The sequence below is a fragment of the Halictus rubicundus genome, chromosome 1 (genome assembly GCF_050948215.1).
Source record: "Halictus rubicundus isolate RS-2024b chromosome 1, iyHalRubi1_principal, whole genome shotgun sequence".
NCBI classification, from domain to species: Eukaryota; Metazoa; Arthropoda; class Insecta; order Hymenoptera; family Halictidae; genus Halictus; species Halictus rubicundus.
The window spans coordinates 7,273,524-7,287,560 of record NC_135149.1 but is presented as its reverse complement, the minus strand read 5'-3'; the positions used below and the strand labels follow the sequence as shown (position 1 = coordinate 7,287,560).

The 14,037-nt window shown below is 36.2% G+C and overlaps 1 protein-coding gene across 1 annotated transcript in view; it reads left to right on the top strand.

Annotated features, from left to right (window-relative positions):
* Positions 1 to 242: 242 nt before the first annotated feature.
* LOC143353495 (uncharacterized) overlaps positions 243 to 14,037 on the top strand; it is a 361,555-nt gene continuing 347,760 nt past the window's right edge. The window contains exon 1 of the mRNA XM_076786880.1: positions 243 to 927. The gene's annotated coding sequence lies outside the window, so the exon portion shown is untranslated. The remainder of the gene's footprint in view (positions 928 to 14,037) is intronic.

Genomic DNA, 14,037 nt, shown 5'->3' with positions numbered 1-14,037 from the left:
CACAAAACTATAGATTAGCATATACATATTACCTTCAAAGCAAAATTTTTCACAAACGCGCTACAATCTCACCACATCTCGGCAATTCTCGTTCCCAAACGATACAGCGAGAATTACAGTCAAGTATACCATGGAACACCATATACGCCAACAGAATCTTGCCAGGCACATCAGAACCAAAACCGAAACCGCAGGGAGCAGAAATAAAAAGGTCTCGGCTAGAACGACGCCTGTTGCGGTGTTTAAACAGAGAGGAGAGAGAGAGAGAGAGAGGCAGAGAGAGAGAGAGAGAGAGAGAGAGAGAGAGAGAGAGAGAGAGAGAGAGAGAGAGAGAGCGAGAGTGAGGAGACGGCAGTGAGGGAAAGATGTGAACGCAGAAGAAGAAGAAGAAGCATAAGAAGAAGAAAGAGTACACAGCGCGAGGAGGCAAGGGGGGAGGATCGGGAGGCCGGGTCAGAGGGATCGAGAGGGTCAGGGGTCACGGGTCGTACGGCATAGCCCTGACCTTCGACCTTATTCCCTACCAGCTCTTCTCAAGACCCCGCGCAGACCCCTACCAGTTGTACCTAGAACTCGGCTCTGGCTCGCGTTCGACTCCGGCTTCGAGTCTCGACGTCGACTCGTCGTCTCGCGGGAACACGTGGCCGAAAAAAGATCGTTCGAAGTGTACTAGCCCCGTCGAAAGGGGTGAGACGGTGTCCGGTGCAGCGCAGGGGGTGAAATTCGCGACTTCCGGTGTTCGCGGAGCCTTGACACAGTTCGGATCTGGCGCGGCGGTGAACGTTCGCCGCGCACACCAGCGCAACGCGGGTCTACGTGTGTGCGCGACACAAGTGCAGCGAGTGCATCTGGTGCAGACGCATGCACCGCGAACCAGTGCAGCCTCGTGACAACGTGTAACGACGCATCGATTTGATCTGGACAACGGTACGACGGTGCAAGCCACGCTGATGCTGACTACTGTTGTTGATGTTGATATTGATGTTGACGTTGGTGTTGTTCATGTTGTTCTGCTGAAAGATTACGGTGATTGTCCTGAGTGCTTAGTTGTTGGTTACACTCAGATCATTCTGGTTGAAACGATGATAATGGGTTAGTGGGTTTGATTGGAGAATTCCAGCGAGTGAAAATTAGGCTTTTCTAGGAGCTGGATGATGCGCATTAGCCATGTGCAAATACCCTAATAAAAATTGCTTTCTCACAAAATTACAATGGATACAATTTTTAATATATAAAATTCTCGCCTGTCACAAGGGGGTCGTAAAGAATAGAACTTTCAGAAACTAATTTACGAAACTGAAATTGAGAAATTTATTTTCTTTATTAGGAATATTGTTAAAAATCTTACGCGACCTTTCCGAACGTTACATTATGCTAAACGTTGGCAGTTCAAAGTCAGTAAAATTCGCAGTGCAATTACAAGTGTTAAGAGGTCCACGGAATGTCGCGTGACCGGAGAAAAAGGAATCGGGTAGACGACAGGAGCGGGAAAAATGGCGTCGGTGAAAAGGCTTGGAGACGTAGGAGCAATTTGTCTGAATAAAAGCTTCAAGCGGAACGATACACCGGCCGGCGAAACCGATTTCTTTCTTAATGGAAGCCACGGTTACGTACGGCCGCGCGATAAAGCGGCTTTACTGCCGATATCCGGAATAATTTATTGTCATTACATTCATCATGGTGACTGTAATGCGCGACACTCGCGGTCCGAGAGAAAGCACTGCATCTGGAGTAATGTTACTAGGTACTAACGCCGATTTACGAGCGACATTTGCCCATGCGTTTAACGGACGCCGTCGACAACAGATAATTTCACCCGATAATGGACTATCTTTCTCATCAAAGGGAAATCTACCCTCGCCGAGCAAACTCTTTGAAAAATTCTTCTACCTGTACCGCGCGAAACGTATGAGCATAGATTGTGAATCCTCAATAAAAATTTTCTTCGTTTGTTTTTCTTCTCTTAATAATTTTAATGTGTCCAAAATAATGTAAGAATTTCACCTACTCGCTTTTGTCATAAATGCAGAGATTTACCTTCGATTTTATCGATTTTACATGTTTACGCAGAGAATTTCCTGAATGCGATAAATGCGCTATTCTAATTGAACATACAAGGATTTTTCAGAAAAGTATACGTCAAAAATGTGGCATCGAGTTTTTCAATTTGAGCCATAGTTTTCGGCAAAATTGAATTTGAAAATTACCTGTGCGCTGTATTTGAGAAAATCGCTGAAACACTGAACAGCACTCGATTTTCAAAGTTTTCTCGGAATGTAAGACCAGGGTGATAAATTGTACTTTGTTCATTTTTTTTGCAAAGAATCGGTTTCAGTTTTCACGAAAGTTACTTTCTCTCGACATTGCAATTTAAACAGTACCAATGCAGTTAAACATCAAAATCTGAAGTTTACTTACAAAGAGATCATCAAATTTTAAGAATTAATATATAAAAATTGACATCAAGAAAACACTTGTTTCCTTAATTAGGGGTTCTATTGTACCGTATAGCAGGTAAAAATATTTAATTACTTTTTTTAACTGTTTACTAAATTGTGCTTTGTTTTGATAAATAGGGGTTTTATTATATAGAAGATAAAAATCTTATACCTTCTTAAACATTGTATAAAATATTTAAAATTAATTTGCACAGGCCATATGTAGATAGCAACAGCTCTAAGGTAAACGTCCCAGTATTCGGGCGCTTAAGGAGTAACGGTACGGTATTTCTTTATTTAACGTGCAAAACCACCATAAAATTAAACAAGTTTTGTTTCATTTGGAAGTTAACCCTTTGCACTCGAGTGGTGACTCTGAAGCACCACTAGAAATTATTGTGGTATTATTTCAAAGAAATTACGAGAAATTTTACAAAATATTTGTTACATTACAAAATTTGTATGTAACAGATCACTAAACATTTAAATATTATATGTGGAAATCGGATCAGTTTCGTACGAATAAAATGAAAATATTCTAAGACGGAAGAAAAATTTAGTTTTACAATGAAAATAGCGCCGAGTGCAAAGGGTTAATACAACATAATTACTGAAAGTTAGTGCATGCCCCAATACCTGAATTACATTGTCCCACTAATCGAACACATAATATGTACAACATTACCTGTTACCTCTACCGATACAGCTTCAAAAGTTTGTTTTAATTGATCTTGCGTATATTTTTGTTTTTTCGTTTCTGTCATGCTTAATTTATAAAAGAAAAAAGATAAAGTTTAATTTTATATGAATCAAAAATTTTAAGGTTATGTGCAAAATACTGTACATATACTTACTTCAAGAATACACAGATGTCAGAAACAAACACTATTTGTTATAATTTACTATACATTGAGGAAACATTGTACATTGTACATTGGGGTACATTGAGGAAACTGTTGTCTCAATATGTAAATCTTATAATTTTATAGTAAAAAAAATTAATTTTCTTGCACGTTCGAATATTTGGTTTACGTATTAAAGTATAATTTCATTGGTTCATTCTCGTAACATAAAATATCAGATATAGTGAAACATTCTCTTAATAAATTAGCGAGATTTCTTAGTAAAAGCTTAAGAAATTCTTCAAGATTTGTTACAGACATGACACATGTTTCAAAATAATAAGTTTTAATTTTATGTAATGATTATTTTAATTTATATTAATGAGTGTTTCTACTTTATGCTACTAATTTTTATTTTTAATTATATTAACAAGTATTTAACAAGTATTTAAAGAATGTTCATTGTTAAAGTAGGTAGATAGGAATGTGTGCACCCACAAAAGATCTTGTAAACAAACTCTTTCACTTTGAAATAGATATATTTCAAAATTTAAAGGTGATCCACTGGGACGTTTACCTTAGCTTCCAGAAAAATTGCTTCCTGTCCTTTCGATTTGAACGCTATCAAGGCAGTTGAATGTGAGCAAAATGACCGGTCCATTCGCGAATCGGAGGCAGTAACAAAGGGATGATTTCCCTTGAAATCGATCCCTGTCGATTTGCCACGCAATCGATCACGGCGTCGCCTCGTATTTCGAGCATTCCCAATAATCCATCGCGTTATTTCACCGATCCGCTCGCATTAAAATGTAAAACACGTAGCTCGATTTCCTCGGATAATCGCGCCGCGCAATCCTCGTCGTTCGCAAATAATCTTTCCGAAGCCGGCACCGAGGATTAATTACGGGGGTAAACGACGGTATCGCGTAATCGTAAATAAAAGCAAAGCGGATGGGGGACCATTCAGGTCCCGTGATTAATACTGTTATCCCCCCGAGGAACGAGCGGCCGTTTGGCGGTTTATAAACTGATCCTAGATAAACGCCGTTTCCGATCCGAAAGTGCTTCATTATTGTGTCGTACTCGGCGTACGGTAATCCGTTTCATGTTTTACCCCGGCCAGATCATTCCGATTCCATTCTCAGGCGTTGCATTGGCATCGTCGTTTGTCGTCGTCGTCGTCGTCGTTTTAGGTGTGAACTAGTTGATGGACGATATAATTAAACCGGCGAGAATCGAAGGAGCCAATGTGTTATGATTGACGTTGCCACGATTTTTACCGGACGAAATGTTTCCATTAAACTTTCATTATTGTGAAAGAAGCTCTCCGAGTCGCTCGAAGTAATTGCATAGCTCGCGATTGGTTTTATTGAAGGATTGAATGACGGAGTATTTAGGCACCGAGAGCGAGAAAAATCGGTACAGGAAATTGGTTTTTTAAGGGACATGTCTTCTGACTGGTCGGCAATGTGTTGTAAGTCAGCTTAGGCAGTTTTCACTTCGGTTAGAATGATCTTGAACGAAGAGAAGAATTATGGATTTTTTAACTTTAAGGCTTAGTGCTATTAGATGTTTTGTAGAATTTTGTGTAAGCATGCAGAGGTATCATTTTTTTAAAAAACCTTTCGACTTTTGAAGTACTTACTTTTATTCAATTTAAAATGTTATTGTATTTATTTATGTTCAGACGATTGCAAACATCATTGTATTTTATATGCACCATGTTTAAACTGAGTAGAGAATCTAATACAAAGGTAGCAATAAAATACAGGTATGACATAATTCACGATATAATGGATTAAAGAGAAAATTGTTATTTTTGATATTGCTTGTAGCATTCCTTATGAAGTTAATATTTTTTAATTTAATAATAGCCATGTAGTAGCACATTTAAAAATATTATAATAGTTTATACATATATGGTAATATATTTCTTCAATAGAATTAGTAATGCAAAAATAAACGAGAAACACCATTAAATACTTCTTTGACATATCGATGTTACACATTATTATCTAATACATAAAATAACAGTGTAAAAGCTCATATTAATAGATTAAATAAAAAAGAATGAGTAGGCTACGAGGCTTCATTCATTTGATTGATTAATAGTATTTTTGATGCTATTAGATTTTTGAAACGTCCATTTTTAACATCGTCACTTTATTTATGAGATAAAAATATTACAGAAGATCGTATTAATAGATGTAAAAAAATATATATATATTTTGCAAATTTTTATTCATTTCGTGAATTAAAAGAGTTGTTATTGCAAAAATGAATGAGAGAAAAATGATTAAACATAATATTCTACTTGACTTACAGACGAAAACCATAAACATGTCACAAACGCATAAACACTCTACCTTCAGTATACTAAAAACATGCACGCGTATCAAAATTACCTGGCAACTCCTTCCACGCAAATAAAAGTCCTGCATGCAAATTTATGTGACGTCGTACCGCGGGAGATGCCCTTGGCAATTTGCGCAAATTTAACACCGACATGCCCTGTTAATTGTGTCGCATCAACAACAATAACTGAAATTTGTCGGGCAAGAAAGTCCATCGTGGCCGCAGCAACGAGACAAGAAACGTTGCCGAGGATGGGCAGAGTGAATCGTCACGTTGATCAACAGCGGAGAGAGAAAGAGAGGGAGAGAGAGGAGCCCGAACATGTCTCTCGTGTGTCTGTTGTGTGGGTGCGTAGGTGCGTAGGTTATGTGTCGTAGGATACGCGTGGCTCGTGAACGACCTTAGACTATGGTTCGTTAGGTGGGATCTTCCTCTTCATCTACCACGAAGAGAACGAAGATGACCCAGCGTGGGCGAGGGCCACGCGTCGCTAATTACGAGCAATCAGCCGCGGTTCTATGCAGATCCGGTCTCCAAAGGGCAGCCGGAGAAAGTGATTAGAGGATCGGTTACGTTGCTTCATCGAACAGATTTTCTTAGACGAGCCACGGTGGTCTTATTCAACAGGCGAGACGATGAGACAGCTTCTTTGAGAAATGTAATTAGCCGGCAGTGCATCTCCAAGGGGAGTTAAAGTTGAAAAAGTAAAACTAGAATTTTTAGAAAAATTATAACGTGCCCTGTGAGTTGATGTGTAAGTTGAAAACCAAAGTTTCAGCGACATCCGAGAAATCAGCCATTACTTCAAAATTAATAAATACTTTTAGATTGTAAAAATGTGTTAATAATTTTTCTGTAAAAACTTTCAGTTTTTGAGAAAAAAATTCCCAAACATCACTTTTTTCTATCTCCTGACCGTGAGTGCCACAGGTGGTCTTCTCATCTGGGGGGCCATTTTATAGGCCTCGTTTGGAAATTTATGTAAAGAAATCAGACGACTGTTTTGTATTGAGGTTTTGCACACATATTTTCAATTATTTCGACTACACAATACAATTTTTAGAAGTCAAAATATTTAAAATTGCGGAAATTATAGTTCCTCGAAAGTGCATTTCTGCACTTTAATTTAACACTTTTAACTGCACCTTAAATGTTTATCTGAAATGCTTCTTAAAGATGTTTTTGAATTATTCTTTTACTGAATCTATTTTACTGTGTAAAATTAATTAATTATGTCTATTAGAATTATATGCACATTTTTAACAAGAAATAGTTCGCAATGAATGTTTATGTAAAATAAAAATTTTCTATATCGATTGCAAGAAATAGGGACTGCATAGACGTGCGTTTTTTCCTCTAATAATTGCAATAAGTCAAAAAGGTGACATTTTCAAATTCTATTAATCTCTGAACTGTTTTAAATTGCATCCGCTCGCGTTTGCCATAAATGCATAAAATCTAATGTTGGAATAACATTGCAGTTGAAAAGCATGAACTATGTCATAAGCATAAGTAACTTGGAATAACACAGGGAATCGAATCAGTTGTGATTCTTGATTTGAATACATTAATATTCATTTATGAATTGATCAACATTTCTTCTGTCTGCTAGACGTTTATAAAACATAGTAGGTCAGAATCTTGATCTTTTTTTTTTTAATCGTTTATTCAAATTGTTCGGAATACGTTCATACTGATCCGTTTTAATGCAAACACTTTTAGGTTTGTCACAAAAAGGACAATTTTGAACAAGGACAAATGATTGCGCAGGTTTATACTGCGCGCCTAATTCGTAACACGTAGTGTTAGTTTTACTGTTGACGAGAAAAAATTAGGTCAAATGGTGTAAAATCATTTCAATCTGCTTTAGTGGTCCTACGGATTTAATCACACTTCTTCCGAATGGTTCATTTCACTCTTCAGTGATTCACTTTGGGTTCAGTGGACGCTCGATTGATTTTAGTAAACGGAACAGTTAGTCGATTTTCTGAGTAACAAATTTTAGTACCTACCGTTTATTTTTCCCTACAGTAGTCAAATTTTCAATTGAAATGTATAAGAAAATTATAATCCATGTAATACAGAGCATTAATTAATTTTGACTTCCTCGAATTAGATTTTTTTCGTTTCTTTATAAGAAGATACAATATTGTATTAGAAAGACAAAGCTCACTGAAATAGTGCAAGATGTTTTTGAAAAAGTGTGCTATGTTGAAAAGGAGATACTTTGATGTTATGCAAACGGCAAATACATTGTGAAGTTTAGCATATGAACAAATAAAATTTTGTACACTTGACTGTGGATCTTTATGCAAACTAAAAATTGTCTGCATCATTTGTAAGAAACAGAAATGCTATGAAATTGTCTTATATAAATAAAAATGTTCTTTAGTAATTTCAGAAAAATTAAAATAATGATAATCTTAAATGATTATTTGGATTTTTTCATCGTTTCAAATTTCATTTACTAAGTCACAAATGCAGAAAATTCGCAGTAATTACATTACCCTCCGATGGCGGAGTCGGGGTCTATTTCGATCCAGAGTATCAAAATCGTTATTCAATTACTCTGGCGAATTAATCAAACGAACAGCCACTGCATTAAGAACAATGTATGTCTTAGAAAACTGATAAATAAAAGAGTGAATGCTCCTAAACATAATAAAATACGGTTATACACTGTGTCCCACGAGCTCTGTCCACTTGAATATCTTGGTTATTTCAAACAATACGAGAAAATGTTACTTACAGAAGTTGTTGGGTTTAAGAAACTGTATAATGTGGTATAAATGATATTCTTGCAAGTGGATGCGTAGAGAAGATATAGAGGTCACCTTTGTTTTTTTGAATGGAATGTCCAATTTTTTATGCTCGATTTTGATAGATTGGCGTATTCTGAGTATAAAAGTACTAAAGTGTATTTGTCCTAAAACTTACCGTTGCTGAGATATTTCACTGTTTTCATGAAGAATGTTCGAAATGTCGGCCATCTGCAGCGATGCAACGTTGTAGTCTTTGAACTGTTGCGTCTCTTACACGTCTTATTGTTGGAGCGTCTATTGTAGCACACGCTGCGATAATTCGTTGCTTCATATCTTCCGGAGTTGTTGGTGCATCTTCATACACAATATTTTTCAATGTCCCCATAAGAAAAAATCTAGGGGTGTTAAATCTGGACTTCGTGCTGGCCAGCAAATAGTGCCACCGCGTCCTATCCATCGATTTGGGAATATTTCATTGAGTATACATCTCACCCTTCGAGCGTAGTGTGTTGAACATCAATCGTGATGATACCACATTGTCTGATGAACGTTTAATGGCACGTTTTCTAATCAATTTGCCAATGTACTTCTTAAGAACGTATCATATTTTTGATCACTAAAAGTGCCGTCAATGAAATAAGGCTCAATTATTTGTTGCCCTATGATTGCACACCACAGAGTAATGGATCAGCGTCTTTGATGATCAATTTCTCATAGCCAGTGAGGATTTTGTACTGACCAGCAATGCGTGATATGTAAATTAACACGCCCAGTGTTGGTAAAAGTAGCCTCATCGGTAAGTAGTATCGAAGAGAAAAAAAGTGGATTGATTTGTAGCTGCTCTTGATCCCATCCACAAAATCTAACACGATTTACATAATCCATGTCATGTAATTTCTGGTGATTCGCGCTGAATCTGACGTACACTGATATGAGGATTGTGATGTACCATTGCAACAACATTAATTTCATTATCTTCATCACTACATACAGGCTTTTCACGATTCGTCTTACGAACAGCGAGACTTTTAGTTTCTTTTAATTTTTACCCAATCTTTCAAAAATCTTGTGTGAAGGGCATATGCGGTTTAAATATCTTTCACCGTACAAATTTCGTGCCACAATTGTGTTTCTCTTACTTTCTCGATAAATTAGAAGCATCTCTGATTGTTCTTCGAATGAAAATTTCATATTGACTATCTTGTGTTCGCTAACTGAGAAACTGACTGATACTTAGAGACGTCGAAAGCCTACCAATGTTTACATTTGACGTAGTGAGCATATCCTTGAATAGGCTCCATAAAGAACGTAATAGAATGTAAACAGTCAAATATCTCAGCAACGGTAAGTTTTAGGACAAATACACTTTAGTACTTCTATACTCAGAATACGCCAATCGAACGAAATCGAGCATGAAATATTGGACATTCCATTTAAAAAAACAAAGGTGACATCTATATCTTCTCTACGCCTCCACTTGCAAGAATCTCATTTATACCATATTATGTAGTTTCTTAAACTCTACAGCTTCTGTAGGTAACATTTTCTCGTATTGTTTGAAATAACCACTGTATAAGAATACGAATGGTCCGAAGATTAAATATCCCTTATTGTCTTGTTAGATCGATCGTCAACGTTTGTCGACTAGTTGTGAGTGCATTAGATCTTCGGCGTATGATTCTCATGACATTTCTTTACGAGTGGCAGTAACGATAGAGGAAGAAAGTTGTTGTGCACCGTTCTAGAGAATGTTCGAATCAGAGCTCACCTTCGTGATTCTGGTTTTCTCGAGGTGGCCCCTACCAACGCCGCCTCCTGAACCTCCACCAACTCCTCGAGGTCCGCCCACAACGCGTGCTCCTTCATTCCCGTACTCCCACGCCACGTGCTCGTCCTTCTTGCCTCTCTGTTTCTTTTAGTCCACCAGGAAACCACGCATCCTCCATCCATCACGAGCATCTTCATTCATGACTTCTTCGTCTGATGAACCTCCTTTAGCGCTATACAGGACGGTCCTAAACTAACGTCGCAAACATTTTTGAAAGTCATGTTACATTATTAAAACTGTGCTACATTATGAAGCTACGTACGTAGTGGGGTATTTGCCCCGAAAATGCGGTCAAAAGTCAATTTTTTAAATTGTACATGAATTGTAAAACTTTTGTTTCTTAAGTTAGTTGAATATCTAAGGAACAATTTATCAATATTCGTTTTCTCATTCATGTATCTAGAATTCAGCTATTAGGAATTTTTAACATATTTAAATAAATTAAATAAATTTTCGTTTTATAGAAGTTTTTTTTTTTAGCTAAGTGTATGGTATACTTTTAAGAAAAATTTACTTGGGTACTATAACCAACGTTTCAGTCATTTTATTATTTTATCTATGATTCTAACACTTTGTTAGTGATTTCGTTATAGTTCCGGATGAGAAAAATTTATTCCTACTTGGTCCAACTCCGTGTTTCATAGTTGCTCTATGAAAAAATGACCATCGAAAATCGCAGTATTTCTCGCATACTTGCATGTTCGCATTCGCTATATATTCGTAAAGTAAGTACTTACTAAGGAATTATTTGTAGGAATTGTTTAAATCATAAATGTGCGGGAAGCTCCTAGTATGCTGTAGATCAGGGGTTTCAACCTTTTTCCTACATCGACCACTTTTGAAAGAATGATTTTCTTCATCGACCCCCTTACATTTTTCTCTATACTATACAGCATACACCTTTAGACGCTTGGATCACACCGCCCTATGCAAATCTATATTATATTTATACATATTAAAACGGATATTATTATCTAATAATTACATTGCTTCAAAATTAAATAAAATTTTAAAACAGAAACATTTATCATCAATCCCCAATACATTCTTGGAATACTACAGACCTTTTTAAACTTCCATCGACCCCCAAGGGGTCCACCTGAACCCCGTTGGGAACCCCTGTTATAAATAGATCGTTGCCTTTATTTTTCGATCCTATTTAGTTGAATCAGTCATAGTGTAGTATTTACGCTGAAAAGTAAAAAGGAAATTATATTTGTGTGTATATCATTTAATGGAGACATTTAACTTTAGTGATGAAGAATACATATAGATATGAGAATGTACCTTTTAATAGGAAACCCTGTATTTCTATTAATTTTCATCGGAACATGCGTCGCAAAGTTCTTCGCATGAAAATACTATCTCCTCATTTTCTGACGATCGAAGAGTTCAGATCGAGGCTGTTCATCATTTCAACTTTTATTAAACTTATTTAATCGTGTTAAAATACGAGTTAGGCCGTTACTTAAAGCCAACCCTACATATATTTAAAAACAGCCTTCTTTGTAATAAGTATTTTAAAAAGATATTTTAAATGTAAATGATTATACTTTTCCATAGTGTACATAAAATAGACGAATAACGTAAAAATATTGATTATAATCCGCAGTACTCTTTCAGGACAGATTTTGCTCTCAAAACAGCCATTTTAGTAAAAACGGTATGCAGCACAAAAAGTAGAAATCTCAAGCTTTAAAATGGTTGTTTTTTATCAAATTTGGATAAATTTTAGTTTAGTTTAATTTTATAGCAGTTTAAATGTTGAGCGAATATTGAAATAGCTTTGAGTTACACAAATTTCAGGTGCTCCAAAATAATTTGTTTAGGTAGTCTTTCATAGCGGTATATAAAATGATTATACATTTTTACTGAAGATATTTTATTTTATAATCTATGTCACACAAATTTCAGATGCTCCAAAATAGTTCGTTTGACTATCACGGCGGTATACAAAATGATCAGATATTAATATCATATAATCATACAATCGCTTCAGAATTGAAACGGGATTTTTAAAATTAGAAGGTTATCCTTGACAAATTTAAATTTAAATTTTGAAATAAATCTATTTCAAAGTGAAAGAGTTTGTTTAAAAGATCTTTTGTGGGTGCACACATTCCTATCTACCTACTTTAACAATGAACATTTTTTAAATACTTGTTAAATACTTGTTAATATAATTAAAAATAAAAATTAGTAGCATAAAGTAGAAACACTCATTAATATAAATTAAAATAATCATTACATAAAATTAAAACTTATTAGTTAAAAATTATTATTTTGAAACATGTGTCATATCTGTAACAAATCTTGAAGAATTTCTTAAGCTTTTACTAAGAAATCTCGCTAATTTATTAAGAGAATATTTCGCTATATCTGATATTTTATGTTACGAGAATGAACTAATGAAATTATACTTTAATACGTAAACCAAATATTCGAACGTGCAAGAAAATTAATTTTTTTTACTATAAAATTATAAGATTTGCATATTGAGACAACAGTTTCCTCAATGTACCAGTAGGATACCGTTGTGTTGTACCAGTAATTGACCCATCGGCATGTGGCTGCGCGTAGCATAGGTGAGTTTTCCTGTGGAAATATTGAGGATGTAATTATGTTATATAGCAAATTATAACAAATAGTGTTTGTTTCTGACATCTGTGTATTCTTGAAGTAAGTATATGTACAGTATTTTGCACATAACCTTAAAATTTTAGATTCATATAAAATTAAACTTTATCTTTTTTCTTTTATAAATTAAGCACGACAGAAACGAAAAAACAAAAATATACGCAAGATCAATTAAAACAAACTTTTGAAGCTGTATCGGAAGAGGTAACAGGTAATGTCGTACATATTATGTGTTCGGTTAGTGGGACAATGTAATTCAGGTACTGGGGCATGCAGTAACTTTCAGTAATTATGTTGTATTAACTTACAAATGAAACAAAACTTGTTTAATTTTATGGTGGTTTTGCACGTTAAATAAAGAAATACCGTACCGATACTCCTTAAGCGCCCGAATACTGGGACGTTTACCTTAGATTGATACAAATGAAATGACTAGGGAGCGCATAATAGAAAGTAGAAAGTGCAAGAACGTTCCCGAACCGCGATTCCTCGTAAAAATGTCGTGTCGATGGGAGTATTCTCGGCCGAACTGCCCGAAGCGTGAAACAAACTGTTCCCACATTTCTCTATATCGCTTGACCATGAAGAAATAAATCGTCGGATCGCCGCGCGTCGATCACTCTTTATCTTTCAAACTGTGACGCGGAAACGTGTACAGTTACGGAGGCGTAACGTAACAGTTCTGGGATGCGAGAAAAACCGTGGAATTTCGAAAGAGCCGATGCAAAATGGAGGGTAAACGCGTTTGCCGAAAGAGCGGGCAAAAGAATCTCGGCTGCTCCGCAGAACGTGGAACAACGAATCGTAGGATTCTAGGGTAAATCGATTCGCGTCTGTCGAACCGTGACTCGAATAGTATAATTGCAGTCAGTAGTGGAATTTGATAAAAAGGCGCTGGCCGCTTCGAGAAATTAGGTTCCCGGAACAAGCTTGTTCGCCAAATGCCACCGACAAATGAACGTGCTCTGCAACGTTTAATACGATAGATGAATAAAGATAGCGCACGCGTGGACGGAACAATTTTAAAAGTGAAGTTACTTAAAAAAATAGTCGAAATCCGGTTTACAAATGGTCTATCTTAGAGAACGTAATTGATAAGGGAGACGCGGCGATTTGTATCGAATCCGAGCAGGCAGAGTAATCGCTTCGATCGACCGCGCGGTTTCCCGAAGGGT